The sequence below is a fragment of the Lynx canadensis genome, chromosome D1, assembly GCF_007474595.2.
Source record: "Lynx canadensis isolate LIC74 chromosome D1, mLynCan4.pri.v2, whole genome shotgun sequence".
Classification (NCBI taxonomy): domain Eukaryota; kingdom Metazoa; phylum Chordata; class Mammalia; order Carnivora; family Felidae; genus Lynx; species Lynx canadensis.
In genome coordinates, this window is record NC_044312.2 from 84,209,570 (window position 1) to 84,233,400 (window position 23,831).

Here is a 23,831-nt window from a genome sequence, read left to right on the forward strand (position 1 = left end):
GTTGTTGTTGTCGTTTTTCCTCAGACAAATCGAGTGATAATTGAGAATGGCTAAACACCACGTCAGAACTGCTCAGTCACTGTGGCAATTGTTTTGTGAATGAATCATTCAGACTGCCTTTCTCTCCTTGAGGGAATTTAGTCACACATTTCAAAAGGCAACTAAAATTTTGGTAACATAGAGGACTAGGATTGAAAATTGTAAGAGCTCATATATTTGATGAAAAATTTTCTCAAAGTTACATTTTTTCCCCTGAGTGTTTCATTCTGGTCTTTCTTTGTCATTCATTCATTAACATTGTTCTGCCAGGGCAAATACCATCAAGGTAAATCTTCATGTTTTATCATAGACTCCTTGCTTGGTTTAGACGTAATTTCTTCTTGGGTTTTTTTGACATTGGGATTCCTTATTTGTTTTCTAAACTACTCTGAGTTTGGCAAGGACGCTTTGGGCATTGCAAAGAAGAGTTCTGTCTTAAATTCATATTTCTATCATAGCTCATTAAAAGGGAGTTGACATCAGATTTATAGATTTGAGAATGAAGAGATTTGAAGGAGTAGAGTTCAGGGACACTGATATGTTAGTATTGAAATGTAATTGATTTGAAGTATACCATTGAAGCACCCTGATACAGAGGTACATTAAACCACAAGGAACTAACCCTTCCTGATATTTCTGATGTTGAAATTCTTAATTTATAAATTCATATTATAAAATACTTCAATCAGGGTTCATATAAAAGTAGATTAGTAGTAGAGTGGTAGATGTTTGGCATCTAGTATAATGCCTGGAACATATTAGGTGCTTGAGTATTATAACTTAAAAGAAGTGGAAGGAGGGCAGATAATTTCATACTTTTTCTATATTTTCAGGGGAAATATTAACATGTAGTTATTAATTTATTACCTTTGTAAGTTTTCCAGTGCCCCGTGTTTACTCCTCAAGCATACTAGCTCAAGAAACTAAATTGAGACAGCAGATAAGTTTCTCAGAGAAAAATTTGCATTAACCAAATTTATGACACTAGCAGATAAAATCAGAATGCTAATTTCTAAGTTTCCTGGTTAAAACATAATTGTCATGCAGTTTGAAGTACTTGAGTCCTTATTATTTTATCTCTCTTGGCAGACTTCATGAGAAACCATATCATGATTAGAATGCTATGTGGAATCTGAATAAGAAACAGTAGATGAATAGAATTTTAATTACCATCAGGTTTATTCAGTTCAACAGATTAATCTCCACAACATGGGTGGTCTTGTTAACAACACTGGAATGTTTGAATTTATTGTCTACTTTTTTATTTCCTTTGAGTGTTGGTTGGATGGATATAACATTTATTTGTTTCTATCACTGGAATTTATGTGCAACTTCCTGGCAGATCAATCTTTTTTTTCCCCTTCAGGAGTATTGATGTCCTCAGTCAAGAGTAGTCAGTTATTGCTTGACAAGAGCAAATCTCTTTATAAGACATTCTCATCTCTCAGCATTTTATTCATTGTGTGATTTTTATACTACAAATGTTAGAAAGCAATCTCATCTTTCTTCTTTCCACATTTCTTGGATCACCTCTAACTGAAGATGCTACTTAATTTTTTCTGATTTTAACAAATAAGAATTGACGTACTGCATTGTGTAAGCTTAAGGCATACAGCACGATAATTTGATTTACATATATTGTGAAGTGATTACTGCAATAGATTCAGTTAACATCCATCATCTCATATATATACAATAAAAAGAAGAAAACAAAATCTCCCTATGATAAGAACTCTTAGAATTAGCTCTCTTAACAACTCTCTTAGATCTCACACACCATTAGTATCCATAGTCATCATGTTGTACATTACATCCTTAGCCTTTAATTTATCTTAAAACTGGATATTTGTACTTTTAACCACCTGTTTCCAAATATTCCTCCCCCCTACCCTCCTCTGGCAACTACAAGTCTGATTTATCTTTCTATGAGTTTGTTTAAAAAAAAATTTTTTTTAGATTCTACATATAAGTAAGATCATACAGTATTTATCTTTCTCTCTTTCTTACTTCTTCCATTTAGCATAATGTCTTCAAGGTCCATCCATGTTGTTGCAAATGTTTAGATTTTCTCATTTTTTAGGGCTGAATAATATTGCACTCTGTGTGTGTGTGTGTGTGTGTGTGTGTGTGTGTGTTTGTTTACCATAACTTCTTCATCCATTTATCCATTGATGGACACTTAGTTTGTTACTATGTCTTGGCTATTGTATATTATGCTGCTTTGAACATGTGGATGCATGTTTTAGTTAACGTTTTTGTTTCCTTTGGGGATATTCCCAGAAGTGGAATTGTTGGATAATCTGGCAGTTCTTTTTTTTTTTTTAATTTTTTGAGGATCGTCTATAAAATTTTCCACAGTGACTATACCAATTTATAATCCCACCAATAGTGTACAAGTGTTCCCTTTTCTCCACCTTTATGCCAGCATTTGTTACCTTCTGCCTTTCTCACGATGGCCATATCTAACAGATATCTCAATGTGATTCTGATTTGCATTTCCCTAATGACTGGTGTTGTTGAGCATCTTTTCATGTACCTATTGGTATGTTTTATGTATCTTCTTTGGAAAAAATGTCTGTGTAGGTCCTTTGCCCATTTTTAAATTCAGTTATTTTGTTGTTGTCGTTACTGAGTTGTATGAGTTCTTCATATAATTTGGATATCAGTCCCTTATGAGATATATGGTTTGCAAATATCTTTTCTCATCCTGTGGGTTGTCTTTTTACTTTATTGGATTCTTTTGCTGTACAGAGGCTTTTTTAGTTTGATGTAGTTCCACTTGTTCATTTTTATTTTGTTACTTGCGTTTTAGGTGTCGTATCCAAAAAAAATCATTACCAAGGCCCACGTCAAGTCGCTTTGTTCTTATTTATTTTTTTAGGAGTTTCATAATTTCAGGTCTTACATTTAAATCTTTAATTCATTTCAAGTTAATTTTTGTAAGTGATGAAAGAAAGGGGTCCGTTTCCATTCTTTTACATGTGAATATCCAATTATCCCAGAACCACTTATTGAAGAGACTGCCTTTTCTCCATTTAGTATTCTTAGCTTTCTTGTTAAATAATAGTGGGAAGTATATGCTTGGGATTATTTATGGGGTCTTGATTCTGCCCCTTTGGTTTATTTGTCTGTTTTTATGCCAGCACCATACTGTTTGGATTACTATAGACTTATACTATGGTCTGAGATCAGAGTGTGATGCCTTTAGCTTTGTCCTTTCTCAAGATCGCTTTGGTATTTAGGGTATTCTGTGGTTCCATACAAATATTCATATTGTTTTTCCTAATGAAAAATGTTATTGGAATTTTTATAGAGATCACATGGAATTTGTAGATTGCTTTGGGTAGTAAAAGTATTTTAGCAATATTCATTCTTTTGATCCATGAACACAGGATATCTTTATATCTGTGTGTATCTTCTTCAAATTCTCTTATCAGAGTCTTGAAGTTTTCAGAGTTCAGAGCTTTCACCTTGTTTAAATTTATTCCTATTTTATTGTTCTTGATGATATCATAAAGGGACAATTTCTTTATTTCTTATACAGAAAATTCATTAATAGTGTACGAAATGCTACTGATTTTTTATGTTAATGTTATATTCCACAGCTTTAGTGAATTCATTGGTTAGATCTAAGAGTTTTTAGGTTGAGTGCTACACATTTTCCTCACTTAAAAATGGAGATGAGAAACATATCTTCCTCATGTTGTTTTCTTTCATTTTGTGTTGTTTTCTTTTCAAGACGTTTAATAAAATAATACTTTCAAAGGCCTTAACACAGTGCCTGCCATAAGTATGGACTCAGTAAATGTTTTTTAAAAACTCTCATTCCCCTTACATTTACTAACTTTTCCTGTGGCCTGACTTGTCACAGAAAGGGAACACTGACATAGGAAACTTTTAATAATACATATAGCCCACACTCTGTCTCTAACATTTTCCCCTGATCATGTGAAAGAGTAAAGACTACCTTTATGCTGACTAGCTGGAGAAAGATGTTGGAAATGCTTGAACTACATTTTCTAAGGGTAACCTGAACTTGGAGCTTTAGATCCCAATTTTGAAGAGGAGTCAGGCAAACTACATAGGATAATGCACATGAATGATCTTCAAAAATGGGAAAACATGTGGCATATAAAGAGGGTAATCACTATTCTTAGGAGAAGGATGGTAACTTTGAAGACAACATGGGAGCAGTACATACAACAATGAGGCTTTCTGGAGTTGGGGAAGGGACAAATTCCACAAACTTTCATGCAATTCTTCTGATATAAAATCTTGAACAATCACTTGCTTCTTTAACAATAAAATTATCACAAGGCAATCTCACCACATAACAAGACAAAGTGCTCTGGTTGTTAACGCCTTCAGGTGACATCTCCAGAAAAAGAATCGCCCCTACAGAGATTACAAAATGGCATTATTCTTGCTTCACTATTTTCATGTGCAGCAAGAAGAAACTACAGGCTAATGAATCAACACGTCACTTATCCAGCCTCCTCCTCTCAGCAGCCTTGCTTTAAATAATTTCTTCTTTGAATTATTCAGTAATTTCACCAGAAGCACAGCAAGGATTATTAGTTGATCTTTCCTACACCAGGCATGGTTGAAAGGCTTAATAGTTTGAAACTTAACATTATTTCTTTGTTATGTAAATGTTTGTGATCTATCATTTGTTCATGAAATGTTTCATGAAATAGTGAAGCTAAAATAAAACTTTCACTTTGAAACAAGAAATCATTTACTATAATAAGAAGAGAGCAGTCACAGGTTTATCAAGTAGATAAAGTGGTCATGGGGCTTTTAGTCAGATACATACATATTAAAATATACAAACACTAGAATTCTTAGGAAGAAATGGATCCCAGTGCAGACTGCCTCTATATAAATTAGGCCACCTTTCAGCTAAAAACAGTCTATTGGAAAGTTTTGTTTTGTCTTTAATCCATTCTTCCAATTCGAAACTCCAGAAATTTCTTTCTGACAATATCTCTGTGTAGAACAGTTGTCTCATGCTGGACATGCCTTGGTTGCTGCCATCTTGGGCAGAATCAATTTGATCTAGTTTGATCTAGATTAATGTAAGTTACTCTATTTGCCAATTTCTTTTGTTGCTCACATTATCAGATTAGACCAGAGCATGTGTTAGTAGTTTATGTCTTCAAAGATTGGGGTCTTTATGCTTATCTTCTTTGCCTTTGGTTGACTTGAACAATCTGTAGAAATTATCTTTATTCTTTGGAATAATGGAATTATGTATGATCAGTCCATGCAAGTCTAATATGTCATGTCCTGACATTGTAGGGAAGGAGATGCAGGCTGAACATAAGCAGAATCAGGCAGGACATAAGCAGTTCTTAGTAACCAAAGAGGCTTAGGCCAAATAATTAATTGAAAGTCATGCATTTAAATGCATATGTTTTCTTGTGGGGAGTTTTTCTAACAAAATATTTACTTAGCATCCCAAAGAGAAACAGTACCAGATATCTGAGAGATAACCTCAAAGCTGTTGAAGCACTGTACATTGATTTCAGGAGCTAAGTTGGCTTTTCTAAGCATGGCCATGTGCAGTAATATAGCAGAGCATCATTTGACTCCTCTTATATAGCTTACAGTCAACGGATGCTCAAACATGCTCATAATTAAATAGAAATGAAAGATGAGAAGTAAGAAATGAGGCATGAAAAACAACTACTCTCCATGCCTCCATTGTAGGCTTCTAAACCTGAACTAGGATAAACATAGGAGTGGTGGGGAAGCTTTAAATTTTGATTAAGTAATGGGGCGCCTGGGTGGCTCAGTCAGTTAAGCATCCAACTTCAGCTCAGGTCATGATTTCACAGTTCATGAGCTCAAGCCCCACATCAGGCTCTGTGCTGACAGCTTAGAGTCTGGAGCCTGCTTAGAATTCTGTGTCTCCCTCTCTCTCTGCTCCTCCCCCACTCATGCTCTGTCTCTCTCTCTCCTTCAAAAATAAATAAAAACATTTAAATTTTTTTTAATTAAAAAATAATAATAATAAAATGAATTTGGATCAAGTAAGATTTGTTTGGACACTTGATTATCAGAGTCATTTATCACTGGAAAGGCTTTTGGATCTACCCAATTTTTTTTTCTGGATATAGAGAAGAGCAACTCCATAAAGTAAATTTACTAATTCATCTGTCAAATTCAGCCCATTCAATAAACCTGTTATACATATAGAAGCTATTGACTATAATAATGAATGGATAGATGAATTAATATATGAGTAAGTAAATAAATAAAGACCTTAAAATACATGTGTTCCTTTATTGGAAGTCAAGTCTGGGTTAGCACAGTCATAGGAAAAACCAATGCCATTTTAGGGACTGCTAGAATTAGAACTGGATCTACCATGCCTCTTTTTCTCCTCTTCTGGTCTCTCTCCCTGGGTAGTGGTTTTATTTATTCAGAATCTATATTCTTACAGTTCCACCTACAGGGAGGAAAAGAAACTTTGGGAAAAAATCCCAAAGGATGGCTCCACTGACTAGGTTTTTGTCATGTGCCTATAATTAGACAAATCACTACGGGGGGGAAGGGGGAGTGGTACACGGTGACTGGTAAACCCACCAGGAAACACATGGGTGCAATGGAGAAGGAGTTGTTTGCCAAAGAAAATGGGGCATTTGTGGAAGCATTTTGGAAAGACAAAAATACTGAGGGTCTATTCCCTATGTCCTCCAGTTTCGTTCCTAAAAATAAATTGCTAAAGTGCTCCATTCACCGGTGAGAGGGATGACAAGGATTTATGAGCATTGAGAGTCAACAGTTTCTGTCAGTGTTCATGATGACTTACTGACAGCCACAGTTACCAACAACTGTGGGGGGTGGGGGGGGGAGTAGCAAATGCTCTGAAAAAGGTAGTCAAGTAACACTTAACAATATTTCAGGTAAGGCAATGCTGCTCATTCCTCAGAAACTCTACTTCTGTATGAGTGAAAAATTCTTCAGGCAATTCCCAGGAGTGGTTTTGTTTATAAGAGTATCTCTATTAATTTTAATTTTGTCTTACCTATACAGAATAAGAACTAATGTATATTAACTGCATTTCAGAACACAGATGTTATATTTATATTTTATATTTTATATATATATATATAAATATATATATATATTTTATATTTATATTTATATTTGTTTTCAGTTGATTTATTTGGATTTGCAGAGCTAGACTTCTATAGCCAGTTTCCACAGAAACATAGTTTTCCAATAATTTAAGTAAATTGTCACTATGTAAACACTGGTAAGTCTTCATGATACAAAAGCTTATCTTACCATAAATGTACAAATAGTATTATTAGAACCATTTTACTTTTTTCATTATTGTAAAATGAGCTTATTTTTATAATAAACTTGAAAACATTAATTTCCAAACTTTTTAAACAATCCAAAAAATTAAGGAAAAAACTACTCATAGTTTTTAATGGTAATATTTTTTCCTAAATATTTTCTATATATTTAGAGAAATACAATTACCAATTGTAATTATTTCATTAATTTAACCAACTTAACCCATTACCTCACACTTCTGTAGGTTTTTAAAAATCATTTTTAGTTAATACCATTGGCTTTGCAAGCATTTTATTGGAGTTTATATCTAACTTTTAATGGAATCCTGCATTTATTAATTTTTGGTTGTTATTTAATGGTGTGTTTAAAGCTGAATGTTTTCAGCTGGGTATTTATATATTCTTCCATAGGTGATTCCATTTTCTGGAAACTTATAGGATTCTTTTGATCTTGTTTTTTTTTTTTTTTTTTATTTGAAGGTCAAAATCCTCAGGATGTATTTTACACATTTTCTATACTTGCTTTATGCTTTTCTAAAAATCACTGAGTCTTTTTTATTTTCTACGTTTTTTCCTTTTTTTTTTCATTTGGAAAACTTTGTTTTTAAATTTGGACTTTTTTATATTTTATTTTTTCTTTATATTTTAGCTCTCTATTGTATGTCCGGATTTTCTTTTTTGCTTTTTTAAAAATTATGTATATCTAGACTGCCTAAAATCAAATTCCATTTTCTTTACTGCCATTTTTATATGTTGCTATTTCTAATTTAACTTAAAAATAGCATCATTAATTTTCTCTTAAATTTCTTAATTTCTTGGAATAATCCCGTACTAATTTTGTTCAATTTTATTCTTATCTCCTGACTACCATATGCATGCTTTAGATTTTTCCTCTTTTCTTAATGGGTTTAATTCAACACTTTTGCCCTACAGATAAACAATTTAGGACCACAGAAGTTGAATGACTTTCTAAAAGTCACAGTGAGATGGATTACTCTACATATCCCTCCATGTTGTTTCTCCCTCTCTATTGCCAGTTCCAATAACAATGCCTTGGTCAGACTTTGGGCTATAAATTTTGTAAATTCAAAAAGAAAAACACAATTTAAACAGGGAATTGTTTATCTACCGGCTCCATAAATAAATATGGTCACGTTAAGAGTTAGTATAAAGTAAGTGAAATAAACCAGACCCAGAAAGATAAATACTGTATGATCTCACTTATATGTAGAATATAAAAAAAGGTCAAATTCATAGAATCTGAGAGTAGAATGATTGTTGCCAGGGGCTGAGTGGTGGGGGTGGGGGAGATGGGGAATGTTGGTCAAAGGGTTACAAATTTTCAGTTCTAAGATGAATTAGTTCTAAAGATCTATTGTATGACATAGTGACTATAGTTAATAATACAGTATTGCATACTTGAAATTTGCTAGGAGAATAGATCTTAAGTGTTCTTACCACAAACAAGAAAAGGTAATGGTGAGGTGATGGATGTGTTAATTAACTTGATTGTAGTAAGCATTACACAATGTATACATACATTAAATCATCATGTTGTACATCTTACAAAAAAAAAAAAAAAGAGTTAGTAGAGCATAGTGGTTAAGAACAGAGATGCTGGAGCCATAGTCCCTGGGTTAGAATCCTAACTCCTCCATTTCTAGTTCTGTGCCTTTGTAAAAGCCACTTAACTTCCCTGAGCCCGAGTGTCTCCATCTGTAAAAAGGGATGATAATACCAGTACTTACCTGGTACAAAGGGTTGTTGTAAAGATTAATTGGGTTAATACATGTAAAACTCTTAGAAATAGGGCGCCTGGGTGTTTCAGTTGGTTAAGCGTCTGACTTCAGGTCATGATCTCGTGGTTCATGGGTTCAAGCCCCCCATCAGGCTCTGTGCTGACAGCTCAGAGCCTGGAGCCTGCTTTGGATTCTGTGTCTCCCTCTCTCTCTGCCCCTCCCCTGCTCACACTCTCCCTTTCCTCTCTCTCTCTCTCTCTCTCAAAAATAAATAAATGTTAAAATTATTTTTAATTCAAAAATAAAACCCTTAGAAGTGTCTGGCAAATATACCACAGCTGTTATTCCATAGCATTGTTCTTACAGTATTGAACCATGGATCTTTGGGCCATGGAGATGAATCATCATGATGTGGTGAGGGTGAAGGCTAGCATTCAAAGGAGTGCATGAAGACATCTGAAAGAAAAAAGGAAGACAGAAATATTCTGCCTCACTCATGTCCCTGACTGTCCTGAGCTTATTATGAAAATGATAATTTTTCTTTGTTTCTGTCAGTTCCATGCCTGTTATATAAGCACTTAAAAGACCCACATAATATATGGAATATAATTAGGCACATTGTAACAGTCAAAGCATTGGCAGGACCAAGATGGATCACTCCAAACAGATCATTGAAGAGAAAGGACTGTTTACAAAAGAGTGGTCAGGGTAAAGGAAATCAAACAAGGGTAACATCATCATGTAGCCTCAGAGGAATAACATCTGGAAGTAACTATGACTCCTAGATGCAAGGAGAGGGAGTGTTTGCCAGAATAAAGTGAGACCTGCTGCTTTAAGGAAGGGTTGCTTCACTGAAGCTCTGTCCCTCCTGAAGAAAGGCAGCTAATGCTAGCCTGGGCCAGGGCAAGAATAAATACCCAGAATTTTCTATTTTCCCATTCTCCAATCTCCTACTTGTACCTCTCATTGACTAAATTCAATGATAAATCAAAGGACAAGGATCTCAGCCTCTAAGCCATGTCCTGCTGGTGTCGTCAACTGTTTAGATGCACATTGATGACTATATTAGTTTTCACCTTTTGTCTGACATTCAAGCCATCAACCAAATAACTCCAAATTGCCTTAGGGCTCTGGGGTGGATGATATGAACTGGCTCATTCAACCTCTATTCCCTCTGCCTTTCAGGGTTCCTCTACTGCACAGGCTGAAAGGCTATAAACTAAGTTTCCTAGACACATTGTTAACTACTGCTCTGGATACAAAACACGTTCTACTGATGAGATGCACATGTGTGAAATTCAGAATGCAGATATAATGCCAAGGTTATCCTGCTGCCACTGGTCCTGCGTTCTCCCTCAAGAAGGTGGGAACTAAATGCCAAGAGGGAATTAGAGAGCACACGCTACACCATGCACTGTCTATTCACCAAATCTGGAAGGCTTAAAAGGCAGTTGTGGGTTGGTAGAAGCAGTGGTAGCAGCATTTTCAGATCACAGCTCTCCTGTGTGGTGTGCTCTTGAACTTTATCCTATTCAAGATTCCTGCTATTTCACAGCACTTTCAATAACTTTGTAAGTACATATTTATCTACATTAAATCCTTTGCTGCTTGAAAGAGCTGGAGTGTGCTTTGTTTCCTGCACTGAACTGTGTCTAATACAAACCCCACCACTCCTACTCTTCAGCACACACCATGCACTTCAGTGTCCTGGGTCGCTATTGGGCATCAAATGAAACTTGAGATTCTCTGATTCTAAGGTCTTTGCTTGAACTAACCTTCCTTTCTGAAAACCTCACCTTTATGTAATGCACTTTTATTCATTATTCTGCTCCAGGTTCAATGCCAATGACAACTCTCTCATGTGACCCTTTTCCTCCCCTCGCCTCCCCTTCTCTTCCTCCTCCTCTGCCTCTTCCTCTTTTATTGTTCTTTCTGTCTCTCTCTTTCCCTCAGCCTGGCTCACTACATACCTCCAAATGTCTATAGCAATAAACTCCTCTTCCTCACTGATCAGATAATATTTACATCTGTCTCATATATTTACACCCAATTCCCCTAAATATATAAGGACATACTTCATGCCTTTTTGCTTGATCACTGGATTTTTATGTATGTATGACAAATTTACCAGGACCTATTCCAATGTCTTGGATATAGCTAAAATGTTTTCAGGTTAATTATGTATAACCGAAATTTTGTTTTCCACATGCAGACCTAGTCTTCATAGACTCGCACACAAAAGCCTATGACTTGCAAAATTAACACCCTAGAATTGCCATATGTCCTTGATATACTTTGGTATTCAAGCCAAAATAAAGTGTTGCAGAAATTGTCTATGACTTCTCGTGGAAGATGAATGTGTGCTTTTTAATCTTGAGGGCAGGAGAGAAACTAAGATAATTCAATCAACTTATGCATTGTTTTAAATCTGGCTCAAAAACCAGAAACTCACATCTGCCATTACTTTATTCCCAGAGAAGCACTTGTTGACTCCTAGAAAAAGTTGTTCTTTTTATGCTTTTATGTCATCTAAATATACACACAAACAGAGTTCCAGCTCTGTTTGAACATATATATTCAAACAACAAAGTTTTGGGCTTTTCAAAAGTATAATAAGAAGTGAATATATATTAACATGGCTACAGAGAATGAACTATGCCAAGAAATAGGAATGGATGCATTGCAAATTAAAACTCACCATATAAATACAAAATACTTTAAGTGAAGATGCCTTTCTTAGTAAGGAAATTATAGGCTTGAGATCAAGCCTTGGTGCCATACTTAGCTATATAAACTTGGGCACGTTGCTTATTCATTGAGTTTCATTTTGGTCACACATCAAATGGGAAAACTGAGTTTTAGCTTCTTGGTTCTCTTGAATTAAAGCACAACAACTTCTGAGAATGCTCCTGAATACAGACTAGATTTATAGCAGATGTTCGTCACATCTTGAAAACATGTCACAGGTGTGAAACATGGCAAATAGGACATGACAGCCAAATAGGACACTTTTGGCTTTTATCTATCATCTTGGGTCTTTGGTAAAGTTAAACAGCAAAAAGGAATCTGCAATGTAGTACTTCTAGAAGACACTAGTTCTTCTAGAAGATGCCAAACAGTTGCATGCTTAAGAAGCATCCACTTCCCTTGATCACACAGATGTTTCGCATGAAACAGTCCAGGAGTCAGATGTTCAACCACAGTTAGTACTGCATTTCCAGAAGTTAAAGCATGGTATAGAATTGGCTCTAACACATTGTTTTCTCCTCAGTAATAGCTTTCATCTTTCTTTCTCTTTTATAGTTCTCAAGACTGAACATCTTCATGTTTTCAATCTGCAATGGATCATCTTAGGCTCATATTTTCTATCTAACCATAATAAATATAAGTTTGTAATCATAGTACTCATTTTAAGAAAAGTTGTGGTTTAATGGAAAAAAAACAAAGCTTGAATGTTTTTGGCTTTAAAAATTATTTTCGGATAGAGGCGCAGGAAGATGGCGGCCTAGGAGGACGCTGGGCTCACCGCGCGTCCTGCTGATCACTTAGATTCCACCTACACCTGCCTAAATAACCCAGAAAACCGCCAGAGGATTAGCAGAACGGAGTCACCAGACCCAAGTGCAGACGAGAGGCCCACGGAAGAGGGTAGGAAGGGCGGTGAGGCGGTGCGCGCTCCACGGACTGGCGGGAGGGAGCCGGGGCAGAGGGGTGGCTCGCCAGCCAAGCAGAGTCCCCGAGTCTGGCTTGTAAAAGCGGAGGGGCCTGACAGACTGTGTTCCGACAGCAAGCGCGACTTAGCGTCTGGGAGGTCATAAGTTAACAGCTCTGCTCGGAAAGCGGGAAGACTGGAGGACAAAGGGAGGGTGAGCTGCGGAGCCCCCGGACGGACGACAGAGCTCAGTTTGGCGGGGAACAAAGGCGCTCGCCAGCGCCATCTCCCCCGCCCATCCCCCAGCCAAAATCCCAAAGGGAACCAGTTCCGGCCAGGGAAATTGCTCGCTCCGCGCAAACACCCAACTCTGTGCTTCTGCGGAGCCAAACCTCCGGCAGCGGATCTGACTCCCTCCGGCTGCCACAGGGCCCCTCCTGAAGTGGATCACCTAAGGAGAAGCGAGCTAAGACTGCCCCCCCTCCCGCCGTGCACCTTGCCTTCCCACCCCAGCTAATACGCCAGATCCCCAGCATCACAAGCCTGGCAGTGTGCAAGTAGCCCAGATGGGCCACGCCACCCCACAGTGAATCCCACCCCTAGGAGAGGGGAAGAGAAGGCACACACCAGTCTGACTGTGGCCCCAGCGGTGGGCTGGGGGCAGATATCAGGACTGACTGCGGCCCCGCCCACCAACTCCAGTTATACACCACAGCACAGGGGAAGTGCCCTGCAGGTCCTCACCACACCAGGGACTATCCAAAATGACCAAGCGGAAGAATTCCCCTCAGAAGAATCTCCAGGAAATAACAACAGCTAATGAGCTGATCAAAAAGGATTTAAATAATATAACAGAAAGTGAATTTAGAATAATAGTCATAAAATTAATCGCTGGGCTGGAAAACAGTATACAGGACAGCAGAGAATCTCTTGCTACAGAGATCAAGGGACTAAGGAACAGTCACGAGGAGCTGAAAAGCGCTTTAAAGGAAATGCAAAACAAAATGCAAACCACCACAGCTCGGATGGAAGAGGCAGAGGAGAGAATAGGTGAACTAGAAGATAAAGTTATGGAAAAAGAGGAAGCTGAGAAAAAGAGAGATAAAAAAATCCAGGAGTATGAGGGGAAAATTAGAGAACTAAGTGATACACTAAAAAGAAATAATATACGCATAATTGGTATTCCAGAGGAGGAAGAGAGAGGGAAAGGTGCTGAAGGGGTACTTGAAGAAATCATAGCTGAGAACTTCCCTGAACTGGGGAAGGAAAAAGGCATTGAAATCCAAGAGGCACAGAGAACTCCCTTCAGACGTAACTTGAATCAATCTTCTGCACGACATATCATAGTGAAACTGGCAAAATACAAGGATAAAGAGAAAATTCTGAAAGCAGCAAGGGGTAAATGTGCCCTCACATATAAAGGGAGACCTATAAGACTCGTGACTGATCTCTCTTTTGAAACTTGGCAGGCCAGAAAGAATTGGCACGAAATTTTCAGGGTGCTAGACAGCAAAAATATGCAGCCGAGAAACCTTTATCCAGCAAGTCTGTCATTTAGAATAGAAGGAGAGATAAAGGTCTTCCCAAACAAACAAAAACTGAAGGAATTTGTCACCACTAAACCAGCCCTACAAGAGATCCTAAGGGGGACCCTGTGAGACAAAGTACCAGAGACATCACTACAAGCATAAAACATACAGACATCACAATGACTCTAAACCCGTATCTTTCTATAATAACACTGAATGTAAACGGATTAAATGCGCCAACCAAAAGACATAGGGTATCAGAATGGATAAAAAAACAAGACCCATCTATTTGCTGTCTACAAGAGACTCATTTTAGACCTGAGGACACCTTTAGATTCAGAGTGAGGGGATGGAGAACTATTTATCATGCTACTGGAAGCCAAAAGAAAGCTGGAGTAGCCATACTTATATCAGACAAACTAGACTTTAAATTAAAGGCTGTAACAAGAGATGAAGAAGGACATTATATAATAGTTACAGGGTCTATCCATCAGGAAGAGCTAACAATTATAAATGTCTATGTGCCGAATACCGGAGCCCCCAAGTATATAAAACAATTACTCATAAACAGAAGCAACCTTATTGATAAGAATGTGGTAATTGCAGGGGACTTTAACACCCCACTTATAGAAATGGATAGATCATCTAGACACACAGTCAATAAAGAAACAAGGGCCCTGAATGAGACATTGGATCAGATGGACTTGACAGATATATTTAGAACTCTGCATCCCAAAGCAACAGAATATACTTTCTTCTCGAGTGCACATGGAACATTCTCCAAGATAGATCATATACTGGGTCACAAAACAGCCCTTCATAAGTTTACAAGAATTGAAATTATACCATGCATACTTTCAGACCACAATGCTATGAAGCTTGAAATCAACCACAGGAAAAAGTCTGGAAAACCTCCAAAAGCGTGGAGGTTAAAGAACACCCTACTAACGAATGAGTGGGTCAACCAGGCAATTAGAGAAGAAATCAAAAAATATATGGAAACAAACGAAAATGAAAATACAACAATCCAAACGCTTTGGGACGCAGCGAAGGCAGTCCTGAGAGGAAAATACATTGCAATCCAGGCCTATCTCAAGAAACAAGAAAAATCCCAAATACAAAATCTAACAGCACACCTAAAGGAAATAGAAGCAGAACAGCAAAGGCAGCCTAAACCCAGCAGAAGAAGAGAAATAATAAAGATCAGAGCAGAAATAAACAATATAGAATCTAAAAAAACTGTAGAGCAGATCAACGAAACCAAGAGTTGGTTTTTTGAAAAAATAAACAAAATTGACAAACCTCTAGCCAGGCTTCTCAAAAAGAAAAGGGAGATGACCCAAATAGATAAAATCATGAATGAAAATGGAATTATTACAACCAATCCCTCAGAGATACAAACAATTATCAGGGAATACTATGAAAAATTATATGCCAACAAATTGGACAACCTGGAAGAAATGGACACATTCCTGAACACCCACACTCTTCCAAAACTCAATCAGGAGGAAATAGAAAGCTTGAACAGACCCATAACCAGCAAAGAAATTGAATCGGTTATCAAAAATCTCCCAACAAATAAGAGTCCAGGACCAGATGGCTTCCCAGGGGAGTTCTACCAGACGTTTAAAGCAGAGATAATACCTATCCTTCTCAAGCTATTCCAAGAAATAGAAAGGGAAGGAAAACTTCCAGACTCATTCTATGAAGCCAGTATTACTTTGATTCCTAAACCAGACAGAGACCCAGTAAAAAAAGAGAACTACAGGCCAATATCCCTGATGAATATGGATGCAAAAATTCTCAATAAGATACTAGCAAATCGAATTCAACAGCATATAAAAAGAATTATTCACCATGATCAAGTGGGATTCATTCCTGGGATGCAGGGCTGGTTCAACATTCGCAAATCAATCAACGTGATACATCACATTAACAAAAAAAAAGAGAAGAACCATATGATCCTGTCAATCGATGCAGAAAAGGCCTTTGACAAAATCCAGCACCCTTTCTTAATAAAAACCCTTGAGAAAGTCGGGATAGAAGGAACATACTTAAAGATCATAAAAGCCATTTATGAAAAGCCCACAGCTAACATCATCCTCAACGGGGAAAAACTGAGAGCTTTTTCCCTGAGATCAGGAACACGACAGGGATGCCCACTCTCACCGCTGTTGTTTAACATAGTGCTGGAAGTTCTAGCATCAGCAATCAGACAACAAAAGGAAATCAAAGGCATCAAAATTGGCAAAGATGAAGTCAAGCTTTCGCTTTTTGCAGATGACATGATATTATACATGGAAAATCCGATAGACTCCACCAAAAGTCTGCTAGAACTGATACATGAATTCAGCAAAGTTGCAGGATACAAAATCAATGTCCAGAAATCAGTTGCATTCTTATACACTAACAATGAAGCAACAGAAAGACAAATAAAGAAAATGATCCCATTCACAATTGCACCAAGAAGCATAAAATACCTAGGAATAAATCTAACCAAAGATGTAAAGGATCTGTATGCTGAAAACTATAGAAAGCTTATGAAGGTAATTGAAGAAGACTTAAAGAAATGGAAAGACATTCCCTGCTCATGGATTGGAAAAATAAATATTGTCAAAATGTCAATACTACCCAAAGCTATCTACACATTCAATGCAATCCCAATCAAAATTGCACCAGCATTCTTCTCGAAATTAGAACAAGCAATCCTAAAATTCATATGGAACCACAAAAGGCCCCGAATAGCCAAAGGAATTTTGAAGAAGAAGACCAAAGCAGGAGGCATCACAATCCCAGACTTTAGCCTCTACTACAAAGCTATCATCATCAAGACAGCATGGTATTGGCACAAAAACAGACACACAGACCAATGGAATAGAATAGAAACCCCAGAACTAGACCCACAAACGTATGGCCAACTCATCTTTGACAAAGCAGGAAAGAACATCCAATGGAAAAAAGACAGCCTCTTTAACAAATGGTGCTGGGAGAACTGGACAGCAACATGCAGAAGGTTGAAACTAGACCACTTTCTGACACCATTCACAAAAATAAACTCAAAATGGATAAAGGACCTGAATGTGAGACAGGAAACCATCCAAACCCTAGAGGAGAAAGCAGGAAAAGACCTCTCTGACCTCAGCCGTTGCAATCTCTTCCTCGACACATCCCCAAAGGCAAGGGAATTAAAAGCAAAAATGAATTACTGGGACCTCATGAAGATGAAAAGCTTCTGCACAGCAAAGGAAACAACCAACAAAACTAAAAGGCAACCAACGGAATGGGAAAAGATATTTGCAAATGACATATCGGACAAAGGGCTAGTATCTAAAATCTATAAAGAGCTCACCAAACTCCACACCCGAAAAACAAATAACCCAGTGAAGAAATGGGCAGAAAACATGAATAGACACTTCTCTAAAGAAGACATCCAGATGGCCAACAGGCACATGAAAAGATGTTCGGCGTCGCTCCTTATCAGGGAAATACAAATCAAAACCACACTCAGGTATCACCTCACGCCAGTCAGAGTGGCCAAAATGAACAAATCAGGAGACTATAGATGCTGGAGAGGATGTGGAGAAACGGGAACCCTCTTGCACTGTTGGTGGGAATGCAAATTGGTGCAGCCGCTCTGGAAAGCAGTGTGGAGGTTCCTCAGAAAACTAAAAATAGACCTACCCTATGACCCAGCAATAGCACTGCTAGGAATTTATCCAAGGGATACAGGAGTACTGATGCATAGGGGCACTTGTACCCCAATGTTCATAGCAGCACTCTCAACAATAGCCAAATTATGGAAAGAGCCTAAATGTCCATCAACTGATGAATGGATAAAGAAATTGTGGTTTATATACACAATGGAATACTATGTGGCAATGAGAAAAAATGAAATATGGCCCTTTGTAGCAACGTGGATGGAACTGGAGCGTGTAATGCTAAGTGAAATAAGCCATACAGAGAAAGACAGATACCATATGGTTTCACTCTTATGTGGATCCTGAGAAACTTAACAGGAACCCATGGGGGAGGGGAAGGAAAAAAAAAAAAAAGAGGTTAGAGTGGGAGAGAGCCAAAGCATAAGAGACTGTTAAAAACTGAGAACAAAGTGAGGGTTGATGGGGGGTGGGAGGGAGGGGAGGGTGGGTGATGGGTATTGAGGAGGGCACCTTTTGGGATGAGCACTGGGTGTTGTATGGAAACCAATTTGTCAATAAATTTCATAAAAAAAAAAAAATAAATAAATAAATATGCAAAAAAAAAAAAAAAAAGAAATACGGAGATGTTCACCAACAAAAAAAAAAAATTATTTTCAATGATAGCAATTTTAATATAGCATTTTGAAGGAAATTACATTTAAATAAAGCCTAGATAAAGAGCATTTACATGTGGGAACAGAGATTATCTACGAATTGATGAATTATGTTTTTTTTTTTTTTTTTTTTTTTAATTTTTTTTTTCAACGTTTATTTATTTTTGGGACAGAGAGAGACAGAGCATGAACGGGGGAGGGGCAGAGAGAGAGGGAGACACAGAATCGGAAACAGGCTCCAGGCTCTGAGCCATCAGCCCAGAGCCTGACGCGGGGCTCGAACTCACGGACCGCGAGATCGTGACCTGGCTGAAGTCGGACGCTTAACCGACTGCGCCACCCAGGCGCCCCATGAATTATGTTTAAATTGATAACATGGCTTAACCCAGAATCCACTAGGTAGTATCCCAAAAATCATTTTAGGCCAGTCCCGATTAGGTTACAAATTGCAGAATATCCCCCTACCCCCAGTGAATACATTTCCTAAAAATGCTGCTTCATTACCATTCCATTATTCACACTGACGATTTCCATCTGGTACTAAGAACATTGCAATTTTTTGGTTATCAAATCTGTAGCTACTGATATATCTCAGGAAAGAAGCATAAACTATGTACAAATGATTGAATCTTCACCAATGTATTAAATCACCTTAACACCTTAACATGCTCCCCTCCCTCGTCTCTCTTCTGGTTTTTGTTTTTGTTTTTTTGTTTTTTTGTTTTTTTTTTGGTGAAAGTTTGAACAATCAGGTAATACCCTGCTGATAAGTTAATGGGTGCAGCTGGTTTTATAGCCCAAATTTTCCAGTGGTGCAAATAGAATACAGATCTGTGATAATGTAATTAGAGCTGCCACTATAGTATATTGGAAATATTATTGAATTGGGAATAAGGAAATTGAGATTGCAGTTCTGTTTTGTTATTAACACAATACAAAATAAAGATGTTTGATTTATGCTGTTGAGTTTTATTTCCTTATATATCAATAAAGGGTAGAAGGAGGTTGTCTCTAATGTGCCCACTGCCAATTAGCCTCCTATTACAAGTCATGTGTCTGCCCTAGCATAAACAGGAAGTACTTGTATTTGCTTTGTTACCTAAACATACATTTTTCTTTTTTTTTAATTTTTTTAATGTTTTTATTTTTTTTATTTTTTGACAGAGAGAGACAGAACACGAGCAGGGGAGGGTCAGAGAGAGAAGGAGACACAGAATCCGAAGCAGGCTCCAGGCTCTAAGCTGTCAGCACAGAGCCCGACGTGGGGCTCGAACTTACGGACTGTGAGATCATGACCTGAGCCAATGTCGGACGCTTAACCAACTGAGCCACCCAGGCGCCCCAACATACATTTTTCTTCTCACACCCACGATATATATTTTTTCGTCATTAGATATGGAACTACTATATAAATTCTTCAACGTTTTAAGAGAAAGTGACTAATGACAAGCATCCCCAAACAATAATTCTCTAAAAATGAAGACTATATGGTCAGAGCCCAGAGACTAACATATTAAAACTCTACAAATGTGGAAAATCCAAATCAGCTGAATATTGATTGTGAATTTAACATTTTAGTTGTGCTTTAAAGAAGGCTGATAAATATCACTCTATATGAGCCTACTTATATATAAACAGCTTTTAAAAATTACATGATTTAAGTTACCTTTAAATAAATTTTAAGGGACTTTAAATTATAAAGTATGTATCTTTTTTATGTTTATTTATTTTTGAGAGAGAGAGAGAGAGAGAGAGTTGGGGAGGGGCAGAGAGAAGAGGGAGACACAGAAGCTGAAGCAGGCTCCAGGCTCCGAGCTGTCAGAACAGGGCTCCACATGGAGCTCAAACTCATGGACTTTGAGATCATGACCTGAGATGAAGTAGGGTGCTTAACCGCCTGAGCCACCCAGAAGCCCCATATCTGTTTTTAAGTTTAGAAAAGAGTCCATTAGACAAATCCAATAAAACACCAGTTTTTAAATGACTTCTCATTTTTCATTTGTTAAGGAAGAGGGAAATACATGAAGGCAAAAGGAGTCTAATAAAGGTAAAGAGACTAGGGAAGAGTCAAATGAGGAAAATCAGTTAATTCTGCTGTGGCTTTGCATAAGGAAAATTGATATTTTCAAACACTCAAATATTAATTCACTGAGATAGTGAGTTTTACAGCATCATTGAATGTCATTGCCCTTTGAAATGTCAATTTACCAATATTCACAGTTCATTAGCTGAATTAATCCTTAACCTTTGGAGGCCTTCTCTTTGAAGGCACAATTCAATAAAGAAAAATTGTCTTCTGGACAGGGAGCAGCCACGAAACTTCAGCTCCTATGAACCACGGTACATAAGAACATGTGAGAGTACACACAAACAGGCGCGCGCGCGCACACACACACACACACACACACACACACACACCTCATACACAAAGTAGACTATCTGAAAAGATAAATGAAAATATTTATAGAAGTTATCTTTGGATAGGAGATTATAGGTAATTTTCGCAAGATATTTATCTTTGTTTTAAAACTTTCTAAACCATGGGGTGCCTGGGGGGCTCAGTCGGTTAAGAATCCAACTCTTGATTGCGATTCAGGTCATGATCTCACGGTTTGTGAGTTGGAGCCCCACATCAGGCTCTCTGCTGTCAGTGCAGAGCCTGCTTCAGAGTCTCTGTCTCCTTCTCCTTCTCTGCCCCTTCCACACTCACACTCTCCTCTCAAAAATAATTAAAAAAATAATAAACCCAAAACTTTCTAAAACACATGAATCATTTAAAAAATAATTTATTAACCAATTAACTAATTAACATATAATATAGGTAGGAGTCATTTGAATATTTCAGCTATTCCTTAAGCAAATGGACACTACCACTGCAACAGTAATTATAGAATTGTACTACACATTAGAATCATCTAAGGAGTTTTAAAAAAATCCCATTGCCCAGGCTGTACTCTATGATAATAAAATTAGCTCTGAGAATCAGACCTACACAACAGTATTTGTTTTCCTTTTTTTTAATGCTTCATGATTTTGCATGCCATCCTTGCACAGGGAGGGGCCATGCTAATCTTCTCTATATCACTCCAATTTTAGTATATGTGCTCCTGAAGTGAGCACTAGACATCAGTGTTTTTAACATAACCCCACCCGGTGAGTCCATTGTTCAACCAAATCTGAAAACCAGTGATATAGAAAACAGACATGTTATATATAAATTCAAGAATTGTGAATTCTGAAAAAATGGCATAACAATGCAATTGCCCAGTAATAAGTGTCCAGTGTTGGTATTCTTAATCAAACTCTTTCTGTGATCTTGTCTTGGCAGACTTCAAAATAACCCATCCTTCCTTGATTCATCGCCCTTTTCACACCTGGCTCACCAAGACTTCTGTCAATTCTGTGAACTACTTGATATTCTTCTTATAAATTCTTTTATGACATAAGATACTCAGTTATTTAAAGCCTATACCCCTAAATGATATATTCTTAAAGCATTATTAATGTCATAAATAATTTGAACTAGGCAAAAAGAGAAATTAAACCTTTAAATAGGTAAAATTAAATTGTACATTTTTAACGAAAAAATTTGGACCAATACTATCTATAATAATTAGTACGATATATACTAATTATCATGTATATGACAGTATGTTTTACAAGTAGTTTCTCACTTATGATCCTACCGATATCATTAGGTAATTACTGTAACTATACTCATGCCACAAATGAGTGTTTATGGATAATGCTTATTTGTGGATATGGGTTGTTATGATGGTGAAAAGAATGTAGGGGGAAAAAGGAATTTGAAAGTGATTACAAAGCTGGAAGAGTCTTGAGCTACATGTTTTGTAAATGCATATTCCTTTCGCAAGGTTTTGGTACATTACTTCAATCATGTTGTGTTTAATTGTTAATAAAACACCCTAAGGTTCATTAAGTTTCTCTTATCCATGACTAAAGAATAAGGAGAAGCCTAAATCTCTGCGTATGTGGTAAAAAATATTATCTGTTTCAGCCTGATTGATAAGTTAATCATCCTATCATACAACCAGAGAATGAAATTCATGTCATATGAATGGTGGGATGATACAAACATCTTAAAATCAGGATCTGCTTTTGATACATCTTTGCATCCCTCATGACACCTAAATACTAGAGACTTTTTTTTCAGTTTTAAAAAATCTACTGACATTACCAAGCCAGTAGACTCAAAGTTTTTCTATGTATTTATTATTTCAAGATGTATTTAATAGAAATCAGCTATATTTAGAAGATAGAGACACAAAATCAAAAGTAATGATCCTTTCCCTGAAAGGGTGTTCTCCAAAATGAGTTCAAATACTGGGTAAGAAAGGAGAAATAGTATTATTCTATTTCAGGTGATTATTAGGTGAGATAATAAATAACAACACTCTTCTTACTTCTATGGTTCAGGCAAGAAAACTATCAAAATTCTATCTCCATTTCTGATCTTTCCCCTAAATCTCAGAATCTTATATCCAACTGCTTAACTGGTATGTACATGTGGATGTTTACACCTAACAACAACAAAACCAAACTACTAGTTTCTGAACTTAAATCTGCTCTGTCCCATACTTCCCTAGGTCAGTAAATGGCAATTTCATTCTTCTACAGGCACAGCCAAAGTAGCTTGGAATTACTCTTGCTTCATTTTTTAATCTTTCTTGCACACCTCAAACCAAAGTTTATCAGCCAAACCTGTCATCTTGATCTTCCAAATTCATGTAAAATCTGACCCCTTTTCTTACCACCCTCACTGCTACTACCTTAGCAATATATGACAAGCCAACAGCTAACACTATATTTAACAATGAAAGGTTGAAAGCTTTTTAAATTTTTTTTTAAATAAAAAGAATATTTTAGGACTAGGAACAAGTCAAATATGCCCACTGTCACCATTCCTATTCAACATAGTATTGGAAGTCCTACATAGACCAATCAGGCAATATAAAGAAATAAAAGACATACAAATTAAGACAAGAAATAAAATTGTATTTGTGAACCACGTGATCTTACATTTAAAAAAAATCCTACAGTCTCAACTATAGAACCGTTAACTAATCAACAAATTCAGTAAAGTTGCAGTATATAAAATCGACATACAGAAATCAGTTGCACTTCCAAACATCAACAATAAAATATTTGAAAAGAAATAAATAAAATAGCCTCATTCAGAATAGCATCAAAACTATGCAAACTTAAGAACAAATTCAAATAGGGAGACAA

At 36.9% G+C, this 23,831-nt stretch overlaps 1 non-coding gene across 1 annotated transcript; it reads right to left on the reverse strand.

Annotated features, from left to right (window-relative positions):
- Positions 1-21,590: 21,590 nt before the first annotated feature.
- On the reverse strand, positions 21,591-21,701 carry LOC115526585. Its single transcript, XR_003972645.1, has one exon. It is a non-coding gene; the product is annotated as a U6 spliceosomal RNA (small nuclear RNA).
- Between the last annotated feature and the right edge of the window lie 2,130 nt (positions 21,702-23,831).